We start from the raw sequence: 5,585 nt of genomic DNA, 5'->3' as shown, positions 1-5,585 counted from the left end.
TTTGAAGCTCGTCACAGTCATTCAATCAATGAATCCTACTCAGAATACCATCAGTTCTAGCTTATACCGCGAAGATTCCGGTTAAAGAATCCAAGAGATATCCACCAATCTAAGGTAGAACGGAGGTGGTTGTCAGGCATACGTTCATAGGTGAGAATGATGATGAGTGTCACGGATCATCACATTCATCAAGTTAAAGAACAAGTGATATCGTAGAACAAGAACAAGCGGAATTGAATAGAAGAACAATAGTAATTGCATTAATACTCGAGGTACAGCAGAGCTCCACACCTTAATCTATGGTGTGTAGAAACTCCACCCTTGAAAATACATAAGAACAAGGTCTAGGCATGGCCGTGAGGCCAGCCTCCCAATGATCTAAGATCTAGAGTGATCAAGAGATCTAAAGATCAAAAGACTCCAGAGATCCAAAGATGAAAATACAATAGTAAAAGGTCCTACTTATAGAGAACTAGTAGCTTAGGGTTTACAGAGATGAGTAAATGACATAAAAATCCACTTCCGGGCCCACTTGGTGTGTGCTTGGGCTGAGCATTGAAGCATTTTCGTGTAGAGACTCTTCTTGGAGTTATACATCAGCTTTTGTGCTAGTTTGGGCGTTTAACTCCCATTCTTGTGCCAGTTCCGGCGTTTAACGCTGGAAATTCTGAGGGTGACTTTGAACGCCGGTTTGGGCATCAAATCTTGGGCAAAGTATGAACTATCATATATTGCTGGAAAGCCCAGGATGTCTACTTTCCAACGCCGTTGAGAGCGCGCCAATTGGGTTTCTATAGCTCCAGAAAATTCACTTTGGGTGCAGGGAGGTCAGAATCCAACAGCATCTGCAGTCCTTTTTAGTCTCTGAATCAGATTTTTGCTCAAGTCCCTCAATTTCAGCCAGAAAATACCTGAAATCATAGGAAAACACACAAACTCATAGTAAAATCCAGAAAAGTGAATTTTAACTGAAAACTAATAAAAATATACTAAAAACTAACTAGATTATACTAAAAACATACTAAAAAACAATGCCAAAAAGCGTACAAATTATCCGCTCATCAATCCTCAACTTTCTGAAAGGTCTTGCTGTGGAGATTTCACAACCAGCTCTGGAGATTTTTTAGTTACTTACTGTGCTAGGAACTGGGTTTCGACTGATTGGTATCCAAATTGAAAGGTCTTGCTGAGAGAAAAAAGCTAGAGGACTTGACAATTGGTTCAGTTCTCACTGTAAGTACATGTCTTTCATTTTCTTAAATTTAAAATTAAAATAAGTGTTGGCAGCTTCATACATTTGTGTATTATTCTCCCTAAGATATGATTTGTGGAGAGAGAACTACTCTTGAGTGCAGTAAATGATAAGATATGAACGAATTCTAGAGTTAATTGAAATAAGTTATACATAACTATTCTAGTGTAAATAGAGAAAATTAAATAGAAGAAAAGCATAGCTTAACGAAAAGCATAGCTTAACGAAAAGCTTTTGAAGATGCATATACTCACAATCATGTTCTTACATACTTTTGGTTGTTGTGCTTGCAGAAGGACATACAAAATTGGAGGTTGTGATTTAAGCAGCACTGCTCCTCCTTGTACCAGGTAAAGTTTCGGTAATAAGTAATCCAATTGGCTTTCTCTTTACTTTCCTAGACTTGAAGGAAGATTATCTATTTTCTTCAGGTGGATTGAAATGATGGCTCCTGTTTTCTCAAGAGCTGCATGGCATTGGGTTTGGTATATGATCCAGTGGATTGAAATGATTGCTCCTGGATTAGGAATATATAATTCAAGGATGGTAGCTTGCTTAGAATCTTCGTTAGCTTAGGTACTAGTAGTGTTTTTTTGTTTCAGTAAAAACTAGTGGTCTCTTTTGTAACTTCCTACTGATTCTAAAATTTTTTCTCTTATGTAATAATATGTAAAGGAAGTAGATAATGTAATAGTTGTTGTAATGATTTTGATTTTTGGTATTTTGTTAGAGCATGTCATGTGATCAATCACACTATATTTGGTGACAAGTTTATAAAGATTGGATTAATTGATTTAAAATTAATGGTCATTGTATAAATTTTACAATTATCTATGAATTTTATAAGATTTTATTACAAAGATTAGAAAAAAAATAATAGAACCTGAACAAAGTTATAGCTACGCTTTAAAAGCGTAGCCATATTGTACAACATTCATCAACAGCTACGCTTTAAAAGCGTAGCTATATCTCTTGCTATTGGCACGCTTTAAAAGCGTAGCCATATCTTTTGCTACTGGCACGCTTTAAAAGCGTAGCGATATCTCTCGCTGTTGGCACGCTTTAAAAGCGTAGCCATATTCCAGCTATTGGCACGCTTTAAAAGTGTATCGATATCTTTCACATACGGCCACGCTTAAAAGCGTGGCAATAGATAAAAGCGTAGCGACAGAAAAAGCGTGGCCATAGGTCACCAAAAGTGTGGCGATAGAGCAACCGGCACGCTAGCAGTTGTGACTCTTTCAAAAGCGTGCCGGTGGCTCAAAAAACGTGGCAAAAAGCTATTGCTACGCTTTTTTCAACTTTTCGCCACGCTTTAAAAGCGTAGCAAAATCCTGGTTTTCTTGTAGTGTGGGCTTTTCAAATTGGTGAAGAAGTGGATCCAAAATGGTATTTTCATTGAAATTGGACCAGGGTGCCAGCTGCATTAGAGCACTCGGTTAAGTAAGGTAACGTAGCATTCCCTTGCTTAGTGTGCTCCATCGAACCAAGCCTCGTGCCAAGCTTCATAGCGCTCAGTGAAGAATTCCAGCGTAGCACCCTTGCTTGTATATGGTTTCCATCTTCGAACCATGGCTGTCCCATTTGAGCCAATTTCCTTGAAGTAGCCCTTAGTGAAGTGTTTCAACGTAGCGCCCTTTTTATGCGTGTGTGACCCTCTTCGAACCTTGCTGGCTTCCTTTTGCTAGCAATTTCCTTGCTTGGTGTAGCGTAGGACTCCTTTGTGTGCATGGTTCGAACATTGGCTGCCCCATTTATGAGTGCCGCGCCTTACTTTTCTTCATGGGGAGGCCCGAAAAAGGTAGAAGAGTTAACGTAGCGCTCTCTTCAAATTGGGCGCTGGTGCCTTGTGGTTGAGTGCTAAGTTCGAACACACAACGTAGCGCTCCCTTGCCCCTTGGTGCGAGCTTGGCTTTTCTCCATACCAGTGCTCACTTTGTGAGCGCAGCTCTTAAATAAAGAGCTCTACATCTCATTGTTGCTCCCTTAGCCTAGCTTTCTTGGTGTAGCATTAGGCACTCCGTTGGGTAATTAAGCATTGGCCCTTGTTGCTTTGGATGAGTGCCACACTTTAATATCATGGCCCACGCTCTAGCTGAGCACGCTATCATGGTTCTTTCCTTTCTTCTCCTATAAGGAATCAAAATAACCAATCAAAGCATCACCAAATTCACAAGATCTCTGCATTAATCATAAAATCAACTAATTCTAGAATGAATCCTATGATTTTGTGTGAATTAATTGATGGTTGATTGATTTAGTTTAACCATGCAAATTCACTCCAAATCACTTACTTATGATGCAAGAAAGTGCAAAAAACCTAATGAAACAAGTGAGAAATGCTTGAAAAGCTAGCATAAGATGACTTGTTATCACGCATATCATGCGTACGCGTCAAGCACATGTGCGCGTCGATGGTCTTCTACGCGTTCACACGTATGCGGCAGTACGCGTCCGCGTCTCTTGTTGCGCGTACGCGTCAGGTACGCGTGCGCGTCGATTCTCGCTAGCCAGCTCCTTGGTTTCTTGTGCTTCTTCTATTTTTGCATGCTTCCTTTCCATCCTCTAAGTCATTCCTGCCTTATAATCTCTGAAAACACTTAACACACATATCAAGGCATCTAATGGTAATGAGAGACTTTAGGGGCTTAAGAAGCGAGTTTTCAACCATAGAACAAGATTGGGAAGGATTGGTAAAATCATGCAAATAGTATGAATAATTATGCAAAGAATTGATAAAGACCACTCAATTTAGCGCAAGATAAACCATAAAATAATGGTTTATCACATGTCTTAGTCAGGCGGAATCAAAAGGAGCTGTATTATGTAAACCTTGAATGATTATATGTCATAAATGTTGAAAGGGGTAAAACAAATCCGATTAGCTACTAGGAATTACATGTTGGGAAATGAGTTGAGAGTTGGAGTTGCTTTGTGTTTCTGAATGAACTCTGGTACTACTGCTCTCCTTGCTTGTGAGTGATTTCTTCAATGGCAAGCTGTATATGATTGACACAGGTTTGAGCAGTGATGAGCGGATAATTTATACACTTTTTGGCATTGTTTTTAGGTAGTTTTTAGTAGGATCTAGCTATTTTTAAGGATGTTTTCATTAGTTTTTATGCTAAAATCACATTTCTAGACTTTACTATGAGTTTGTGTATTTTTCTATGATTTCAAGTATTTTCTGGCTGAAATTGAGGGACCTGAGCAAAGGACTGCTGATAGGAGGCTGACAAAGGACTGCTGATGCTGTTGGATTATGACCTCCCTGCACTCGAAATCGATTTTCTGGAACTACCAAACTCCAAATGGCGCGCTCTTAACGACGTTGGAAAGTAGAGATCCAGAGCTTTCTAGCAATATATGATAGTTCATAATTTATTCGAGTTTAGATGACGCAAACTGGCGTTCAACTCCAGTTCCAAGCTGCATTTTGGAGTCAAACGCCAGAAACACGTCACAAACTAGAGTTAAACGCCAAAAACACGTTACAACTTGGCGTTTAACTTCAAAAGAAGCCTCTGCACGTGTAAAGCTCAAGTTCAGCCCAAGCACACACCAAAGTGGGCCCCGGAAGTGGATTTCTGCACTTAGACTTATTTCTATACACTCTAGTAGCTAGTCCAGTATAAATAGGACTTTTTACTATTGTATTGACGTATTGGTTATTCCGTTTCCCTCTCTGGGGCCAAAGCCAATGAACACCATGATCACTTATGTGTTTTCAACGGTGGAGTTTCTACACTCCACAGATTAAGGGTGTGGAGCTTTGCTGTACCTCGAGAATTAATGCAATTACTACTATTTTCTATTCAATTCAGCTTATTCTTATTCTAAGATATTCGTTGCACTTCAACATGACGAATGTGATGATTGATGACAAGTCATCATATACCCATTTTTCAAGCTAATTTCATTTGTTTTGTTAGTCTTTATGCACTTTCTTGCTTCCTAAGTAAGTGATTTGGAGTGAAAATGCATAACTTCTTTAAATCAAGCAACCACCATGAAATTAATGTTAATCCAGGAGGTTTAAGCTAATTTTAATTGAATTTTAATTGATTTATAAGCCTCGTGAATTTAGTGATACTTGGAGTGGTTGTTTTGGTTTATTTCAGGTGAAGAACAGAATAAAAGAGAAAAGCGTGGCCTAAAGAAAGCGTGACCCAAGGAGAAGGAAGCGTGGTTAAAGGAAGGAAAAGTGTGCCACATACAATGGGGGAGGCAAGCATTGCCCTCCACAAGGGCACACTGCCCTCTAGGAGGGCAACATAAGAGAACCAAGCATGAAAGGCAACTCTGCCCTGCCCACTACAAGGGCAGAGCACAA

The 5,585-nt window shown here is 39.5% G+C and overlaps 1 long non-coding RNA gene across 1 annotated transcript; it reads left to right on the top strand.

Annotated features, from left to right (window-relative positions):
* Window positions 1-1,092: 1,092 nt before the first annotated feature.
* LOC107493861 (uncharacterized) lies at window positions 1,093-1,893 on the top strand. The gene is made up of 3 exons (XR_001593115.3): window positions 1,093-1,233; window positions 1,546-1,602; window positions 1,684-1,893. It is a non-coding gene; the product is annotated as an uncharacterized LOC107493861 (long non-coding RNA).
* The last annotated feature ends 3,692 nt before the right edge of the window (window positions 1,894-5,585 follow it).

This window comes from Arachis duranensis, chromosome 6 (assembly GCF_000817695.3).
Source record: "Arachis duranensis cultivar V14167 chromosome 6, aradu.V14167.gnm2.J7QH, whole genome shotgun sequence".
Lineage (NCBI taxonomy): Eukaryota > Viridiplantae > Streptophyta > Magnoliopsida > Fabales > Fabaceae > Arachis > Arachis duranensis.
The sequence above is the reverse complement of the archived record's forward strand: the minus strand, read 5'-3'. Positions and strand labels throughout refer to the sequence as shown.